Source organism: Jaculus jaculus, chromosome 7 (assembly GCF_020740685.1).
Source record: "Jaculus jaculus isolate mJacJac1 chromosome 7, mJacJac1.mat.Y.cur, whole genome shotgun sequence".
In the NCBI taxonomy this organism is placed as follows: Eukaryota; Metazoa; Chordata; class Mammalia; order Rodentia; family Dipodidae; genus Jaculus; species Jaculus jaculus.
Genome location: NC_059108.1, coordinates 99688880 through 99709860, shown reverse-complemented (window position 1 = coordinate 99709860; position 20981 = coordinate 99688880).

The window sequence follows — 20981 nt, the reverse complement described above, 5'->3', positions numbered from 1 at the left end:
GATCTGAATATTTCTAATGGTGCCCTCCACAGCCTTAACAGGGCTAAAATTGCACAAAACCAAACCCAAGCTCTCAGTGAAAGATTGGCTAACTTGCAATCTGTGAACTAAAGTTCCCAGAAAACAGATGCATCCGCTGTACCTACTTCCAGCAAGGCTGAATGATAAAGCTGTGACCACAGAGTTGGAATTTTGCAAGTCAGGGCCAAATTCCCATCAGCTACTTTAAACCCCTGAATAGCTATTGCCTACCTTTTTGTCTGAACTAACATCTGGTGACTATCAATTGATCAGGTGTAATCCTTTTTGGAATGCAAGAACAGACCCAGCTTCTGCCAAGCCAAGGACCAAGAATATCATCAGATAACATTTGAGGCCTATGGTGTACATTTCCTTGCTTTGGTATAACCCACCTGCCTGACCTTCAGCCAATGTATCTGAAAATTGCCTTGATTTATGACTTTCTTTTGTTCTGTAACTATAAAAACCTTCATGAAATTGTTAACATGTTGAAACATGGAAGTTGGGGTAACCTAAATCTGTGTTCCTGGGCTTGGTTACTCATATTTGGCTCCACAATAAACTATCTATTATCCCCTTTTAGGTGAGAGCTGTGTCTTTTGCATTGACAGATATGGTGCCCAAACATGGAGCCCCAAGGGCAAGCCACTCCCACTAAGGATGCAGTCAGTCAGAGCCAGGTACCAGCTGGGCCCTTTGTGCCCAACCATCTAATGTTGTCTCCTTAAGTGCTGGTTGGTGAGTTTATTCTGGGGCTCAGAAGTCCCTTGATTTGGTCGATGCTCCACTTGTTTATTCTAAGCTGGTTTTAGGATCCTTTTTTTGACATTGTTTTTGGTTATTGTTATTTTATCTCAAAATATTTGTATCCATTTTGTTTGCTGTAAGAGCATTTTTGTTTTGACCACTGAGGTTGTTTGCATGCAGATCCTTGAGAGAATCTTGATTTCTGACTATTCTGTTTGCTTTGTCTCTACTACCATTAAGCTTTCCCGCCCTCTTTTACCACTCCTCCCAAGAAACAGGAAATATTAAAAACAAACAAACAACTACTATTTGGTACACCAGCTGGCATGAACATTTCATTAACTTAACTTGCAAGTATCTGAAAAACATGGGAAAACCTAAATAAAAATAAATTGGGTTTACATTTCCCACAGTGGGGAACATTTAATCCTAAACTGGAGCTCATTTTAATTTTAATTTTTTTTTTTTTTGAATGTTAAAGTCCTCGGCAATGGTTTTTGTTGTTAAAAGAAAATCAAGCCGGGCATTGTGGTTCATGCCTTTAATCCCAGCATTCAGGAGGCAGAGGTAGGAGGATCATTGTGAGTTCAAGGCCACCCTGAGACTACACAATGAATTCCAGGTCAGCCTGGACTAGAGTGAAAAAATCCTACCTCAAAAAACAAAAACAAAAACAAAATAATCATAATAGGCAGCCTGCTTTAACTAAAATTTTAAAATGTCTAAGAACCTATTAAAATGGCAGTTTATAAACTAGTGAATGAGAGTTATAGAAAGGAAATGTCCAAAATGAGTAAGATTAAGAAAATTCAAAAGATTGTATCAGAACTAAAGATAAATTGTACAGAATCTAAGTATTCTCATTTCCTCCCCTTTCTCTGACCTCATCTTCTGCTCTCTCCAAGCAATACTGAATCCCATATCAAAGGAAAGATTATTATTTATAAGATAAAACCTAGGCAATTCCCTACTAGATTAAAACCCTCATTTGTGGTTAAAATCCTCATTTGTGAAGATACTCTTTTCCTAAGACTCCACTCGCATATTCTTAGCTATGCTTTCACTCTCCCTCTGAGTGCCCCTTTCTTTGCCTAACACGCTGAAGTTTGTAAAAATTCAACTCTGTTTCATACTGGCTTTTCTAGAATTCCCTATATCTTAGATACAACCTGAATTGAGGTCAATCCGAATTGAGGTCACTAAAAGCCTGGGGGAACTCCTCAGGCTGTTGAAGATGACAGTGTGGAGCTTTGTTTCAATCCCCTTGCTGCTGACATTTTGGGAGCTCACAAAAGATACATCTAAAATATTGTGGGTAAGTCTTAATAACTACTGATTCTCTTCAACTGTATTCTTTAATTGTATGATAGCTTTGTTTCGATTTTTTCTGGCCAGAGACCCATATCACATTTGATGAGTGCCACAGGCACTGAAGATAAGAACCACCCAGACATCTATACCCCATTCCTAGGTCAGATGGAACAGTACAGGGCTTTTCCAGGGGACATAATATGAAGGACATTCCCCAGATTTCCTAAGCCACTCTCTTGTCCTCAAGAAAGCACCTGAGACACAGTGGGAAAACTACTAAACGCAGCACATGCTGGATCCTAAACACAAGAAATGACCACTTTTAAACTTTTCCTGCATGTCTCATTGCTCCTATCATATCTGCCCTATGAAACTAAGAGCATCAAACAAAGATACTCTCTAACTGCTGACTTACTAGTCTTTCACTTAAAGGAACTTATAGCTAGACTTTCTCCTTATGAGCCTGAATCTGATCTGTCATTTAATCATATCTTGAAGGAGTTGCCCTAACTTTCAAGACAAAATTAGATACAGAAATAAGCCATTTCCACCTATTAAAAAAAAAAACAAACAAACTTCAAATGGGAACAATTACCTTCTATAGATATATGTAACAAGCTTCACCTCTGTTTTCCTGTGTTACTGAGCCTTACATCTCAGATAGAGAGGTTAGAAGCTTTTCCCTTAATTTTCCTTACTTAGGATGCACCTAGAATTTATGTGTTTGCATCATGTTTGTCCATGATCATTTACATGTTTGTTTTTGTCTTTTTTGACCAAAAGGTGACCACAAAAATTCCAGATATATAAAACTTGTGGACACTTCAATTTTTATCATTTTTATTTTTAATATATTTTTGTATACCAACTTAACATGTAAGTGTGCGTGTGAATGTGCTGGTTTATTAAAAGGTACATAATAAGTACACATTCTTAACCTTAAGTACTCTTAGCTTCTTAAACCTGTAAAATGTTATCTTTAGATTTACAAAATGTTCATGAAATCTTAAGTGCTTCTTGTTTGGGTGACATAATATTCATTGGAACCTAAATTTTAGGCTATAAAAGTTATTATTGGATGCATAGATTTTGATTATTTTCCTTTTAAATACATTTTATAAGTCTATTTAATTGATTTTGAATGGTCATAGGAATAAAGACATCAAAATACTTCTAGATAGTATATACTAAGTCTTTTATTTAGATTGATTATAATTTCTTTTTTAGAATTGATATATAAGTGCCAAATCTAAATTCTTTCATTTTATATGCTCACTGGAAATCTTTAAATTTATGTTTTCATAGTAGATATTACAGAAACTCAATCCCAGAAAACAACATTATTCAGAATCTGGATAGGCCTATTTGTGTATAATGATAATGGCCATGTTAAGTTTTAAACTAATATTTTATAATTTTTTTAATTTTAACTTACAGTTTTGACTTTAAGATGTAAAAATTATTGCCTACCTATGTTCTCCTTTAAAACACTTTTTAAGGTTTTTCTTTTAATTGTCAATGTTAAATAGTCATTTTAAAGGCTCTGTTTTTAAGATCTAAAATTTATTTTTCTTAAGTCATGTCTTTTGAAGGTATAGATTTAAAATTAAAGATTAAAAAAATTAGCCAGAGTTATATCTAAAATAGAAACAAACAATGATAGGTCTAAACAAAAGCTACAAAATCTTTGGTTTTTATTTATTCTCTACCTCTATGTGTGATATGTAATGTCAAATTGACTTACAAGTAAATGGTCATAGAGATAAAGGCTGTTAAGTTAGTCCCAATTTTCCTTTTAAAGTAATATAATTAAAATTTTAAACAAAAAGTTATAGAAAACTTAATCAAGATTTCATTTGATAAGTCCTTGTGTGATGGATAAGGAAATAAGGGAATGTGATGGATAAGGAAATGTAATAAGAAAATGTTACCTTTGTTAGACAGGATGTGATGCTTTGAAAATGTTACCTTTGGTATGCAGGATGTGGGGACTTACAAATGCTATCCCTGGTATTCAAAATGATACCAGGCCATCTGTTTGAATGAGGTATGTCCTTTTTTCCCCCCTCTGCTTATGTAATCAGACTAGGCCTTTATGTACTTGCTTAGCAATGTGATATTAACTTTGTCTTTATAAGCCCAGACCAGAGGGAACTTGGGTTTGCACTCTTGAGTTCCCTGCTCCAAGTATTGTACTGAGTCCCAGAGAAGAAATGAACAAAGACCACCCAAATAAAAATTAAAAAGGAAAGTCTTCATTAAGCCAAGCAGTGTCTGTTCCCTCACAAAAGGAGGAGAGCAGCACCATCCTACTTTCACAATGAGTTTTTAAAGGCAAAAATGACATCCCATTACAATGACCCACCCCTTACTCTTCAGTCATCATCACACCCCAATTATCTTTTGCAAGAGTAAGCAAGCACAATTTACAAAAGCAGAACTTGGGCAGAGTGAGTTCCAGATAAGGACAAGAACAAATACCAGATGAAGCTCTTATGGAGTACCAGGCCAACTTGACTTCAGGACAAGACTAACATCAGATGTCATTTTTAGAATCATGCCCTCAGTTTTGTAGTTACTACTCTGTGTTAATCATTACTCTCTGATGGCTCCTTGAGAATATAAAGTTGGCTGAGTGGCCTAACATGGCTTCCCTTAGGTCTGTTCACCAGAGGTTATTTCATTCCCCACTGGTTTTAGAAACTGAATCAAACCTTACACTTATCAATTACCATAGCCTCATACTTTGTCCTGAGAACCATTAATTTTACTGAGGAAATTCTGTGTTGGATACACTGAATTAGAGCATTTAATATGAAAGGGGCTACAATCAATCCTAAAAGTAACAGAATTATGGGTCCAGAGATGGCAGTAATTGGAGTGGTGAGCCAGGGTGACTAAGTAAACAAATTTTTATACCAGCAAATGGGTAACTGGTTTACAGAAGCAGGATGTGACAGTTTGTACAGTCTATATGATTTAAAACTTTTTTTTTTTTTGATATCTCACATTTAATTCCTCAAGCTTCTGCCATGTGTACACTAGTCAGTTTCCAGAGTGACTTGAGCAGGGATGTAGTCTCTTTGTCAGGGGCATGTGTCTTCTGGAGCTTCATCTGGAGGGGACTGTCTGGGTTCCTAGTAATCTGTTACCTGTGACAATCAGATGAGGACACTGTCCTCTTGACTCTGGCATGATGAATCTATACCCCTTGACTGATGGGTGTAGGCCTAATTCCCTTAAGTTATGTGGGTCCTCTTGTGTTACAAATTTCAAGGGAGTAGCATCAATATAAAGGTATGAATACTAAGAGAAGTGCTTACTGGGCAGTTTGATAAGCATAGTATATACATTTATCCAGACAGCAGCAGATGTTACACCCATAGGGCTCATGACTACCCCTGTTTTAAGTTTTCAGTATCAGGGATGTATTCCCTCCCATGGAGTGGGCCTTCAGTCCAATTAGAGAGCAGCTGGTTTCCACCATGATAGACATGCCACTATTGCACCCATTGGCTCATTGGCCTGGCTGGCCAAATATAAGTCTTGCAGTGTCCACTGTTGATATCACTGGTGATATCTCTTTCTCCCATTGAACTGCATGCAGAATGGCTTCTTCCAGCTTTCTGTCAGCTGGTCTACATGGAAGGGGTTATCAGCGCAGTTCCAGCAGGATTACTCAGTGGCCTTGCAGCCCAAGCATGTGGAGTCTTCAGCAATAGTGTCTCACCATCTATTTCTGGTGGGAAGCCAAGGGCTGTGGCAATGGCCTAAAATGTTTTGGGGACATCAGGGACCTCCCTGGCCAACAACTCACTGGAAGGTATCCTATCCCTGGCACTGCAAATTTTGTAGCAATAATCTATGGCTCCTGAGGGTTCTATTGTCCAAAACCAGAGGATTCCATATGATTTATTTATATCCTCTTAGATCTTAATTAGCCCTCCCTCCACCTTTCCTTTACTCAATCTCTTCCCCTGACCTCATTTTGGGCCTTTTCACCCCCATTAATATATTCTTCTACTTATATATATACAATAGCATCCTATTAAGTACCCCCCCATTCCTTTCAGTGTTTTATTACCTTGTAATTTGGATCTGCAGCCACCTGACTGGAGGCACTGTTACTGGGAGGATCTTAAGGTGTGGTGGTGGGTTTGAGATTTGAATCTAAGAATATGCAAAGTGTGCCTTGCTGGAGTTCCTGAAGTGCACTGTGCTGTGTGGCTTTTGCTTGTGATTTTCTCTCTCTGTGCTTGGACCTGTGAAGGCAGGCCACCTTCTTCTCCATTATGGAACTTCCTCTGGATCTGGAAGCTTCAATAAATATCCCTTCCCTTCCTCCTTAACTGTGCTTTGTCTGGAAGTTCATCTCAGAAAAACTGAAGCTGTCTGCTATACCACATCGGCAAATACAAACAGCTATAATTCTAAATCCTTTCTTTTTCCACATGTTAGGATGGGAGCCTGAGATCTGTCCTTAGTGATATACCTTCTTTAATAAAAGACATATCAAGGAGAGATTGGACTAATGCAAAACAATAACTGTCAGGTAAACATAATGAATGAGGGCAATTTTTGGAATTTTTTATATAAAGGCAGGAGTGGGTGACTAATCAGGGACAGGTAGAGGCAGAAGGCATGAGTTATAAGCCATCATCAGATGAGACCTTATTAGTTTGAATCTTTGTTTATATTCTACTTATAATTTGTATTTATATTTCCTTACTTGGTGACTAAGACCATGCAGGCTGTCAAAATTAACTATGTATTTTGGATGTCAATAATGGTGCTGTAGGAAAGACTTTTAGGGACCTGTAAGGAGTTATATGACTCTCAGCATTTTCAGCTGCTAGGATAAGTCAAGGCTATGCTGATCAAGTGGCCCTCTCTCTTTTGGATAGCCTGGAAGACTGACTTTCCTTGTGACTCCCCTGTTGCAGATACACTGACTTGGAATTTATCTCTGGGTCTCCATATCCTCTCTGATCAACAAGATAGTTGTCAGGTGACAGTAAGCTGTATCTGGAACATAGAAAACATGCACATTCTATCTTTTAAGTATCTGTCACCGTTAGAAGTACAGGCAGAATATTTTAGTATCTCTGAAAACAATACTTTTTTAATGATTTTATCAATAACTTTAAGCCAATTGATTTAATCTAGAAATTATATGTCAGCAAAAGACATGACAGTATAAAACACAACACAGTATAAAAATTTGGCTTCTATGTTTGTAAACAACTTTAGTCTATATTGTAAGGGTCTGAAAATCGCTAAAGAGAGTCCTCAGACTTGAATAGTATGTAAATGTAAAGAGCATTTATTCCACAGAATCAGCCAACATTCAGGGGTCAACCATTCACAAAACATGGCCTCCCTGAGAGGAGCTTGCAGGTTCCTTTTAAGCACAGCTAGAGGAATTTTGGTGGGTTAGTCTTTTCTAACATGATTGGCTAATTTGAACTGTAACTGTACTTGTATTTATTTGAATGGTCCTAAAGTTTTGGCCAGCTAGGTCTAGGGGAATTTCAGGCAGATTGTGTAACCCTTTATTATGATTGGCTAGGCAGTCAGCAATTCTTTGATTGGTTGGAGCAAAAGGCACAAAGGCACATGTCTGGGCATGTTTGGACATGTCTCCAGGAACTGACTCAGGCCCTCTGGCCACATATCAGGGTAACTGTTAAGTAACAGCTCACCCTTTCCCAGAGGTTTTGCCTGCCTCTCCAGGAAACAAACTTAGGCCTATTAAGGGCGGCACCTTTCTGAAGCCTGTCATGCTGTCAGTTTGGTCCCTTCAATATGCCTTTGCATATATTAATTACCACCAAAACTGGAAGCAGAACAGCAATGTTTAAGATTTTTCTAGAGCAAGAAACATGTCTTAAGTATCAACATATTTATAAGCAATGGACTTGAGATACTAGAAATGAGATAATTAAGTAAAACCTTGACTGCCACTGATTATGCATAGCTTAAGACATTTTGACAGACACAAAGTAATTTCTTAAACAAGTATCTTTAACCATTGAATAATTTTATAGCTTACGATAAAGTATTTATGGCTGTTAGAATATATAAGGCCTAGACAAACCATATTAACATTGTTTGTATACAGTGGATTTCTATAAGACATGGGGTGCTCCCTCAGTTTTCCTAAGAACAAAATAACAACGACTAGGTCACATTTTATAAGACTTAGATTATAACCTCAGTGATAACCACCCAGAAAAAAAAACAGCATGAACAAGACAAGAACCATCTTAAAATTACAGCGTTTTAGCCAGACATTGTGATACATGCCTTTACTCTCAGCCCTTGGGAGGCAGAGGTAGGATCACTCTGAGTTTGAGTCCAGCCTGGGACTACAGAGTGTATTCCAGTCAGCCTGGGCTACAGTGAGACCTCCCATCTGTAAAAAAGAAAATAAATAAAAATTACCCCAGATTTAAACTTTTCTAAAAAATTTAATTTATTAGTTTTCTTTTCAGCAAATAGAGGCAGTAAATTTTTTCAAGAGAAAAAATACATCAAGAAAAACTTTAGATTATATTCAAGGTTTTTCAAGGACCTGACTGGCCAAAAATAACATTAAGCAAATGAAATGTAAAATCTAAAGGTTTTCATTTTCTTATATATTCTATTACTACTGATTGGTAGGACGAGGTAAGGGCCCTTCCATTGAGTCTCAAGGTTTCTTGCGCAGTGGCATCTGACATAGACCGAATTTCCCACCTGTAAGCTATGTGGGACCCGTAAGTCTCTTTCTCCTGAGTAAGCCTCCCGGAGTCACTTCCACGCGCGTTGTCTCACCCACTCGAGCGCCTTGAGCCTAGAGAACAGAGGCTGGCAAAGCGGCACATCAGGACTATGTATAGAGGTTATTTCTACCAGTGGAGGAGGCCCCCCGTATAGCAATTTATAGGGGGTCAGTCCAAATTGTCTGGGTGTGTTTCTGACCCTAAAGAGCACAAGGGGTAGGAGAGCTATCCAATAATTAGCGCCAGTCTCTGCGGTCAATTTGGTGAGGGTCTCTTTAATGGTTCTATTCATCCTTTCTACCTGTCCTGAACTTTGGGGTCTGTACTCACAATGTAATTTCCAATCAATCCCCAATATTTTGGCCAGTCCTTGACTTACCTGGGCAACAAAGGCTGGACCATTGTCTGATCCTATTACCTTGGGTATCCCAAATCATGGGAAAATTTCTTCCAGTATTTTCTTAGCCACCACGGTTGAGGTTTCTTTCTTGGTAGGATAAGCCTCTACCCATCCTGAAAAAGTGTCTACAAAAACTAGTAAATACTTATTACCATACTTAGCTGGCTTTACCTCAGTGAAGTCCACTTCCCAGTGAGCACCTGGGCTGTCTCCTCTTAGCCTCTTCCCAGGAGGCATTCTTGAGGGATTAGCATTGACCATCTGGCAAGGTACCCAATGCTTGACTACTGAGCCAGCTATCTCTGGCAACCTCAGAATATGGTAAGGAGACGTCTGCAGCAGTTTTTGTAGATGTTTGGCCCCCAGATGGGTTAGGCGGTGCATTTGTTGAACGTACTCTAGTCCCTTTGCTTGAGGTAGAATCTCTTTTCCCTCTGAGGTAAAATAGGCCCCCTCCAGAGTTTCGGAGAACTGGCCTAACTTTCTAACTTCTTGCCAGTCACCTGGAGTATATCGTTGCTCACTTTTTTGGTTTTTTGGCTTTTCTATTATGGGAGGAAGGTTGACCCCCTGGGCAGCCTGCTTGGCCACTTGGTCAGCCATCTGGTTCCCTTTGGAGATAAAATCTTTGGCTTTTTGGTGGCCAGGGAAATGCATAATGGCCAATCTTTTGGGTAGATGTAGAGCTTCTAGCAAACTTAGAATTTCCTCTTTGTTTTTAATTTTTTTTCCTGCTGAAGTAAGTAGCCCTCTCTGTTTGTAGATGGCCCCATGTACATGTGCAGTAGCAAAAGCGTACCTGCTGTCCGGGTAGATATTCACAGACTTTCCTTCAGCTAGTCGTAAGGCCTGTGTGAGGGCCATGAGTTCAGCCTTTTGTGCTGAAGTTCCTTCTGGCAGACTGCTGGCTCAGACTGTTCGTGTTCCGTCTACTATTGCTGCCCCAGCCATCCTCTTACCTTCTATAATGTAATTGCTTCCATCTGTGAACCAGGTTAATGTTCCTCCAGGCAGTGGGACATCTGTAAGATCCTTTCGAATCCCAGTTTCCTCAACCAGCAGTTGATGACACTCATGAGTCACTGGCTCATCAGTTTTTTCAGGCAGAAGAGTAGCGGGGTTGAGGATGGCAGGTGGGGCAAACGTTATCCTGTCGGTGAGGAGCAGGCTCTGGTAGTGAGTCATACGGGTGTTAGTCATCCATCGGTCTGGGGGCTGCTGGACAATGTTCTCCAGGGCATGGGGGGCAATGACAGTTATCCTGTGCCCTAGAGTTAGTTTATCAGCATCTTTGATCAACGTGGACACTGCCAGTATGGCTTTTAGACATATAGGCCATCCATTAGCCACAGGGTCAAGTTTCTTTGATATGTAGGCAACGGGTCTTCTCCATGGCCCTAAGGATTGGGTTAGGACTCCTTGGGCTATCCCCTTATGCTCATCTAGTAAAGGGTGAATGGTTTAGTCACATCAGGGAGGGCTAGGGCAGGCGCACTTAATAGTGCCTTCTTGACAGCATCAAATGTCCCCTAGTGTTCAGAGGTCCAAGTGAATTTTTCTTTCTCTTTAGTTAGTGGATAGAGGGGGGCTGCTAGGGTTGCAAACCATGGGATCTATAGTCTGCAGAACCCAGCTGTCCCCAGGAACTCTCTAATTTGTCTGGCCATAGTTGGAACCGGTATTTGTATTACAGTCCTCTTTTGTGCCTCTGTCAGCCATCTTTGTCTATCCCGCAGGGAGTACCCCAAATATGTTACCTCTCTTTTGCATATTTGGGCCTTCTTAGTCAAGGCTTGGTAACCAAGGTCAGTCAGCTCCAGTAGTAACGCTTTTGTACTTTTTAGATAGTCCTTTTGGTTGCTCCTGCCATGAGTAAGTCATCAACATATTGAAGGAGGGTTACCTGGGGGTGTTGAACTCTAAAATTGGTTAGGTCCCTGTGTAGGGCTTCATCAAAGATGGTTGGGGAGTTCCTGAATCTTTGGGCTCGGGGAGGGCTCTAAGCCCCGTCCTCCCTAGTCTTTTTTTTTTTAAGGGTTAGGACCCTAGGTCTTTTGCTGTTCTTCCTAGGGCAGTCTCTTGCTTAGTGTCCTTTTTCCTTGTAACAGGCAGATTGATCTCTATCAAGTTGGGTCCTGTTGCCCAGGTTCCCTATCTGCCTAGGGCCTGTCCTAAACTTTTGAATATTTTTCTCTCTTTTTCCTTTTTTTTTTTTTTTACCATTGTGGCCAGGATCCTGGTCAGATTTTTCTCTTGTCTATTGTGCCTATCCTCCTTTTCCTCTTTTGTCTCCCTTTTGTAATATACCTTTTCTGCCTGTTTTATTAAATCATGCAGCTCAGCTTCCTGTAATCCTTCCAATCTCTTAAGTTTCTTTCTGATATCAGGAGCTGACTGTCCTATGAAAGCTAATGTTACTGAGCCTTTTTGAATCTCAGAGGTGGGGTCAAAGGGTGTGAACCTCCTAAATGCTTCCATGAGCTTCTCAAGAAACATTGAGGGAAACTCCATTGGCCCCTGCATCATCTCTCTAACCTTGGCCAAATTGGTGGTCCTTCTGGAGGCACCTCGGAGACCCGCCACCAGAGTCTGGTGATAGATTTTTAAGCTCTCCTTACCTTTAGCCTTATTGTGGTCCCTAACAGGGCAAGTCAGATAGAACCTCATGTTTATCTCATGCTGCAGCTGTGTGGGCCGCCTGTCGACCCCAGGGAGGTTTGTTTTTTTTTTTGGCCTCTATTAAAATTCTCTCTCATTCTTTGGTTGTGAAGAGTGTCTGCAACAGCTGTTGGCAATCGTCCCAAGTAGGCTGATGAGAAAACATAAGGGATTCCATCAGCCTCGTGAGGTGTTGGGGTTCCTCTGAAAAAGGGGGGTGGTTAGCTTTCCAGTTATAAAGATCTGCAGAGGAAAAAGGCCAATATTGGAGGGGTTGTAGTTGGCCCCCCAGTATGGGAGGACCTGCCTCGCATAACGGCAGTGTTACAATTTTATTTGCTCCCTCCGGGTAGCATCTCTCTGGCTCTGCATCTTTGCGTCCAGCCCTCCCATTTCCAGGGGCTTGGGAGGGGTGGAGGGAGGAAGCTTGGGCAAGCTGGGCAAGCTGGGAGCCAGAGGCTCGGGGAGGGCGGGGGGCGGAACTTGGGAAGGGTGGAGGGCGGAGGCTTGGGAAGGGTGAGGGGCGGGATGAGTCTCCGGCCAAGCCGGAGGCTCTTTAATCTCGAGATAGATGCGAGGGGGAGGTCTGGCTCCCTCAGGAGAGGGCTTTTTTGCATTTTCGAGAGTCAGGACTCTGGAGCTTGAGTTCCTTGGTTTATTCAGCCACGGCCTGACCCATGGCAGGGGGTTGTCCATCAAATCCTTCCTGGTTGGGACGGGAGCCTGGTCAATTCTGAAAAATAATATCTTTAACAGATAGAATAGTCTCGGAATTAAAGGTTCCTTCTGATGGCCATCCGACTTTATAAGTTGGCCACTCAGAGGCACAAAATGTTTGTCAGGGTCTCTTCTTAACTTCAACTGACAAATTATGGGCCCTAGACTTAACTTCAGTGTAATGGTCAACAGTCAAGTTAAGGGCATTTATCATTGTCTGTCACATGACAAAAACTGTAAACAAAGACACAAAGGACAACAACGCACACAACTGAGACTAACAGATTCAGACATCAGTGGCCCATCCGTGTCCTCCACAAGCAGGCAAAAGGATCTGATGGCCACGGAGGCTCCCTCTGCCTCAACAACAGAAAACTGTACTCTGACAATAGGAGACCACCAGGCATCCCTGTTTCTCCTTACCTCCTGGGGCATCCCCCAGGGTGGCAGCCTATGATCCTCCTAGCACGTCTGCTGATCACAGTCCTCTGTTCCTTATGGCCCGAGAGGATGGCTGCAAACCGAAAACTGAAAGCGCGCATCCCAGAAAACTTATTCAGACATCCCAGAAAACAGATACTCAGAACAGAAACACTGGCTAGCACACATTCATTCCAGGGGGGGTCCCCATCACCTCCAAGTCTGTTCTTGGGTGTGAGGGGTGGTCACAAATCACGGACGAGCCCCCAAATGTAAGACCCCCAAAACGAGGACCCCACACTCTGCCCAGATATGGCGACACCCCAAATCACTCATGAGAAGCGGTCTTGAAGCAAACTGCAAGAGGATTTTATTCCAACCGCGCTGGGGCCCACAGTCGTACACCGCACAGGGGTAGAGGACTGCAGAGCCCTGAATGCAGGAACGGGACAGTTTTTATAGGGTTTCTAACAAAACCTGTGCATTAAACCAATCTTTTTTTTAATATCAGGAGCCCATGGGGTGTGAGCCAGTCAGTTTGTGCCACTTCATAGTTTCTAAGCCAATTAGTTTAATTTGTTCAAGCCCCTCGTGGACCAATCAGTCTCTTATGACCTTGGTGGTCAGCATTTGTGCAGGTCCTTGGGTGGGGGTAGCAGAGTGTGGTATCAATCTCCTATGACCTTGGAGGTCTGAGGCAGGCTGCTGCAGCTTATGGTGCAGGCTATTTACAGAAACCAAATAAGTGGTTTACTTTATTACTCATTTCCCATCCTTGAGGGCTATCTCATGCCCTTTTTATCTAGTTTTATATTAGGAGCAGGCTCTGATATAATGAGAAGAGGGATTCTTTACTTGCTTTCAACAGAGAGTAAAGCCTGGAGTTTGAGGTATGCAGGGGTCCGCTTAAGCTCCCTTTGGAGCATGATAGTATTTCTGGGCTTCTGAATTCTTGGGCTTTTCAATATGTGTGTGTGTGTGTGTATGTATGTATATATATGAAGATATTGTATACAATATTGTAAGAAAAATATATTTTTTCTTTATGAGGAGATGTAGCACTTTTCAAAACTAAATATGACATCCACCCAATCAGTAAGTCAGTTTCTGAAATTAATTCAGCTATATCTAACATACGCAAAGAATAGAGGAACTGGACTAAACTGTCATGACCTAATGAAAAAGGAGACAATTCTCACAGAAATGAGAGGGGATGGGCATGCGAGGGCCTCTTGCCACTGCAAATAAGCTCCAAATGCATGTTCCACTATGTGTATCTGGCTTTGTAAAGTACCCTTACCTGCTGAGCCAGAAAGAAGTATTTTTAATCTCTTCCAAATCAATTTTATTGAATAATAGTGAATTTCAAACATGCAATTTCATGACATAATCTATAACTACTCAAACCTTAACTAACTCTATAATTCTGCCTGTGACACTTTGGCAAACTTGCTCAATAATGACACAAATTAAATCTAAAGTATTAAGAACGATTGAGAAATTGAAGAATTGCATCTTAAATCAGTACATAACTTTGTGTAGAATTTTTCTTTTACTGTTCACCATGAAGTAAATAGTTTCAAAGTGTATGACAGATAAATGCTACTCAGTGTCTCCAAATGTGATCTATTTACCTTATAAAATAGGGAAAGAGAGTAAATAATTCCTCTGTTAGATTTTTTTTTTGAGGTAGAGTTTTAAATATAATAACCTTATGAGAAAATTATATACTAATGAGCCAATTTTAGCCTCAAGATTTAGTTAAGATGTTGACAAATAGAGGAACAAAGCTAACCTGGTTGAGTACTCTAAAGTCAGTCTTTCATAACCATTATCATGACCAGACTAATATCAATGATTTAGAGTTTAAATTTACAACCTGCAGGTGGGGCGGGATCAAAACAAACAAACAAATAAATAAATAAATAAATTTATAACCTGAATACCATAGCAACCTGCTACTAGCCAGGGCCATACTTTGTTAATCTGATGTAAGCCCTAGTGGGCTAGTAGTCATTTTATGTCTCATGAAGACTGTAATCTGATCAAGTGCTTTAAGATTTAATCATCTTTTCCTTTAACCTGTTTAAGCTTACTCATACATTTATCCACATGCTTTACTTATACCCTCATTTATATACTTTTATGTTACAACCTATGTAACAATCTTTTTCATCAAACATTTACCAACATTAAAAGTTTCTCTCCAATTTATCTTCCTTACTCAGTTTGTCTCATAATCACCAACAAAACTTTCATTGTCCTTATTATAAGACTTTTAATATGACCATTAGAATTTTTTCCTCAAAAGGCTTTTTGAAATAACTTTTTTTTTTAATTTTTTATTTATTTATTTGAGAGCGACAGACACAGAGAGAAAGACAGATAGAGGGAGAGAGAGAATGGGCGCGCCAGGGCTTCCAGCCTCTGCAAACGAACTCCAGACGCGTGCTCCCCCTTGTGCATCTGGCTAACGTGGGACCTGGGAACCGAGCCTCGAACCGGGGTTCTTAGGCTTCACAGGCAAGCGCTTAACCGCTAAGCCATCTCTCCAGCCCTGAAATAACTTTTTATAAAAGAGTAGATGAGATTTGACTTATACTGTTCATCCAGAAAAAAACATAGATTTTTATCATATGTTGATTTTGGAACTTCTTTTCTTATAACTGTCCTCAGGCACATTTATTTTTTTAATATGAAAGTAGGGGCTGGAGAGATGGCTTAGAGGTTAAGGCACTTGCCTGCAAAGCCAAAGGACTCAGGCTCAACTCCCCAGGACCAACATAAGCCAGATGCAGAAGGAGTCGCACACATCTGGAGTTCATTTGCAGTGGCTAGAGGCCCTGGCATGCCCATTCTCTCTCTCTACCTGCCTATTTCACTCTTTCTCTCTCTCATAAGTAAATAAATAAAACTAAAATATTTTTTTAAATATGAAAGTAGATTCGACCATTATGTGAGATTTTAGAATTTTTCTGACAAACTTACTATTGAGTACTTCTTAATTTAAACATAAATCTTGAGGCTGTTGCCTGTTAATAGTTCCATAGAAGCACAGAGAGATAAAATAAACTTATAAACAGTTACAACTTTCTTATAAGAAGTCCCCAGATGTTCACAGTGGCTTGTAACTTACCCATCATCATGTGGGCACCAGGATCCTGAGATTCCCTTTGCCTACAGCCACCGGGCTCTGCAAGGCATGGAAGCTAAGTGAGCCATCAGGGATTCTCCTGGGGGCAACATAAACCCCAGAGAGGTCTGTGTCTTGTCTCTCTGTGCAACAATGAGACTTGTGTGTTAGGCTCCTCTCTTATTCCCAGGACCACCTAGCCATCTACAGATCAAGCCTTTCAGAGGAAAGCACTGGGTGACACATTGCAGGTGCATCTGCCTGAACTGGCCCAGAACTTAACTATTTCTGATCTACTTCTTGCCCCTGGGGAACACAGTGGGACAGCATAACCCCCCCCCTTTTCTTGTCATTCTTCCTAGATTCCAGGGAGAGTTTTGGACTTCCCTAAGGGTTATAAGGCAGCTTTCTGATCCTGTCATTTTACAACTCTTTAAGAGTAAGCAAATCTTTCATTTTCCTAGCCTGTGATTTAAATTACTTTCAGTGTTCCTTCTGGGTGACATGACACTCAACAGTAAAAGTTGGCCATGCAGTCTACAACAGTGTGCTTGGTGGAGGACATCCCCCACAATGAAAAGGCACTGCTCAGAACAGAAATCATTCTGCAGTCTTAGGGCTGTGAGCCACATACATACTCATATACACACATTCATTTCAAATGTACTTTTCATACAGATTCCAGACAATGATCCCTCCCTCACACATTAACTCATTCACTTACAAGCTATGCATTCCCATTTTAAATTCTTATTCTACTTACAACCCTGGAGACCAAAACCAAACCTCCAATATAATATAGTTTAAGTATAATTTCAGACATCACATTGAGAATTTTTCCAAACCAAAATTTAACTAGTTTCAATTCTAATTTTCAATTTTAATTTTCCAATTTCCTCCAGGATGGTCAGGTTGTCCAGGTCACACAAGGATAACCCATTTGACAGTTGGGAGGTCAAAGGTTCCCTCTGGTGGCCATTCCACATCAAAGAATGGCCAGTATACTTCATAAAACTTCCTCAAAGCAAAGGCTTCTCATGTGGCCCCCAAGTCAGATGCCTGCTGTTAGAAGAAGGAAAGTTAGTAAGAACACGTTGTGTTGTGCCACGACCCCTGACCAGGAGCCAAGACCCCCGGTCACCCAGGAATCACCTAGAGGACCGCCACAGAAGCCGAGACACTCGAATGTAAAAGCAACAGGTTTCTTTTAATGTCAAGCTTAAGCAGGGACTCAATCCACACAGACCGACACAGCGGGAGTGGGAGAGAGCCCCGACCTTCTAAAAGTAGGGGTTTATAAAGGAAAAGAGTGGGAAGGGGGAAAAGGGGTTACATCACATAGCATCTTTTAAAATGATTGGTTCCAAGAAGGCGCACGCGGGAACATTTCTAGTTGCTCATCTCTGGTCAGCAGACTGCTTGCAGATCCTATCTTTTGCAAGGGGCCGGAGGCCCCCAGAGCTAAGTATTTCTGGAATGTCCTGTTGAGCAAGCGAGCATGAGTTACAGAAGCAAAGGTCGGCACTTTAATCAGTTAGTTCCTTATCTGAGCCGAGCCCGGGATCCTCCTTTGTTCACAATGGTTTGTCCTACAATGGCAGTGTCATTGTTTAATTAGTTACGTGTTATTTCTTTCTGGTCTCTCAGTTGCAGTGAGCTAGATGTGCTAAATGTGAAGCTTGTCTGTCCCATGGTGGAGTTTTCAGATTCTGTACTTGGTTTCCTAGGAGGATAAAAAAATGTTAAGCACAAAAGGACAAAACAAACACTAAACAGAAAGACAAGGACACATGGCCACACAGTCCTGAAATAGACAGACCAGGGGTTGGGGCCATGGCTGGCCACCACCCAGGATTTGGGAAGTACTGCTGCATCCAGACTTCCACTGAAAAACCCTTACCTCCAGAGGTTTTCAGACCAGATGACGTTTAGCTCAAGTCCCAAGAAATCAAGACTCTGTGAGACCAGATTTGAGGGTCAGTTTAGCAAGAAGAATATGTCTCCCAGGAGCCCCAAACTGTAGAAAGTCCCAGATCAGAAGTGAACAGAAGACGACCTGAATAAAAATTTAAAAGAAGTGTCTTTATTAAGCTGGCTGGCATCTGTCCCTTCACAGCAAGGAGGAAAGCAGCCCCAATCCTACTTTTACAGTGAGTTTTTAAAGGCAAACCCCACATCCCTTGTACAATGACCTACCCATTACTCTTCAGTTATCCCCCTCCCATCCCAATTATCTCTTGCAAGAGTAAGCAAGCATGATTTATAAAAGCAGAACTTGGGCAGAGTGAGCTCTACTTAAGGACAAGTCCAAACACCAGATGAAGTTTGTATGGAGTATCCCAACTTGACCTCAGGAGAAGATTAACATCAGATGCCTTTACTGGAATCAGGCCTTCAGGTTTGTAGTTACTACTGTATGCTAATCTTTACTCTCTTGTGGCTCCTTGGAAATGTCAAGATAGCTGAGTGGCCTAACATGGCTTCCCTTAGGTCTGTTCACCAGAGGTTGTTTCAGTGCAGTCCTAGCCAGAAATGAATGTCTCTATTTATTAATATCATATTTGTGTCAGACTGCTGAATCTCTGAGTGACCCCAAACCCATTACATTTGGAGGCTCATGTGGGATCTGCCAGGGACACTCAGCCTGATTCACTCCTGCATTTTTTCCAACTGGCCTTAAGGCCTAGGAAACACTGAGTGAAGTACCAAGGGCCGAACTCCTCCAGTCAGCTGATGAAGTGACTTTTGTTTCAGCCCCTATAAGATGTAGGTAAAGCCTGCAGTGGCAACGTTTCCAGGATGTTAATACCTAGATGTCTTCTGTGACAAAAGAAGATGAAGAAATCTTTAGAACCTTCATCTTCTTTAGAGTGACAGGGAGGCTCTCCAGTTTTGTTTCAGTTTGTATGCATTTGGGCGACTCACCAAATCTGGTCTCACAGAATCTTGCTTTCTTGGGACTCTGACTGCAGGTGGGAAATCTAGGGGGGCTAAGAAATGTTTCTCAGCCCCAGGGACATTCTTCATGCCCTGGCAGGAAAGAGTGTTACCCAGGAGATATCAGCACTGTGAATAGAGAGTCATCTCATCTGGAAAGCCTGGGGAGGTAAGGAGGATTCAGTGGAAGGCTGGATGCAGCACTGCTTCCCTAATTATGGGAGGTGGTGAGATGTCCAGGACCCCTGGTACGTTTCAGTTGACTGAAATATGGATCAAAAGATGGCCTACTGTGAATATTCATTTCAATGCAAAGCAAACATAATATTGTTATGGTGGCTACAAAATATTGTTGCCTCCATGAGAACTTAAAATTACTTGCTACCACCTTTAATCTGTATGAAATATTTATTTTGAGATATGTTAGTGAAATAATTCTGCTATATTAAATATATTGTTCAAGTTTTCATTTTGACCACAGGTTCTCTATAAACTCAAAAAACAAAAATATTATGTGACACATACTCTAACCACATGAAAATCAAACTTTAGAAAATTAGTATCATCAAAATCTTTGTATGTAGAATTAAAGTATATATATATATATATATGCCTGACCTTTAAGTAAAAAAGAAGTTGGCAATTTGTGATGAAAGTTTATATAAGCTCCATATTAATTGATAAATTTATTACCATTTTAAAAGCAAAATGGAGAACACCCACCACTGACGATTGTGGTGCATTTCTTTACTCCCAGCACTTGAGACAATGAGGTAGGAGGATTATCTACAAACTGAATTTGAGGCCAGCCTGGAGCTAGAGTGAGTTCTCTGTCTTGATAAAATAAATAAATAAAATGGAGTGCAGAATCTTATTATGTAATGGATACTTGCATTTGAATAATTCTGCAACTGAGTAAAAGGCTGTCATTAAAAATCACCAATATTTTCTAGAAACCAATACACTAATATTTAACAGACATATACAAATTGTAGACCACCCATGCAAAGAAAGAGACTTAAAAAGTAAGTGTAACAATATATAAAGTGAATGTCTATACATAAATATGGTGGTTTAAATGTAAAATGGCACCATAGAAATATATGTTTGACTATTTAATTCCACGATGTTGGTGTTGTTTGGAAAGTCTGGGTGGAGACTAGGGGAAGAAGAACGTCACTGCAGTAGGCCCCGAGGTATCTAGTGCAGCTCTGCTGTACTATGCTCTCTCTTCTGGCTGATGGGAACATGAGGCCAGCCATCGACTCTTGTCATGATTTCTCTACCATGATGAAATTTCCCCTTGAAACTACAATTCTGGTTTGGTTTGTGACTCAGCAATAAGAAAGTAACTGATACAATGCAGAAAGCTAAGAATGGTATAAACTCATGATGCAACATAATGTTATAATACAGGGAAGTTATGAAGAATTAATTACAAAGCTAAAAGTTCAATAAATAACCACTGAAATCAATACATACATGAAGGGATAGAAAAATCATTATCTTTTTGAAGTTAAACCTGAAAAAAATATGTCTGAATAATATATTAGCAATAGGCAATTCAAGTTGAAAAACAAGAAAAATATTCAATGGTTTTTATGGTGTAATAAGTGAAAATTTGGAAAAAGAGCTATGGGGGTTAAATTTAATTATTGCTTCAATAACTTTCCTAATTATGGCCCTGTTTAAATTATGTGTAACTTTTGGCATTTAAAATTTATCTATTTCATCTAGGCTGTCCAGATTTCTGAAATATACTTTGATAATACCCTCTAATGATCTTTTGTATTTTATTGAATGGAGTCTACTGTAACCACTCCTTTTTAACTCAAATTTTATTTGAATCTTCTATTTCTTCAAGTCAGTTTGG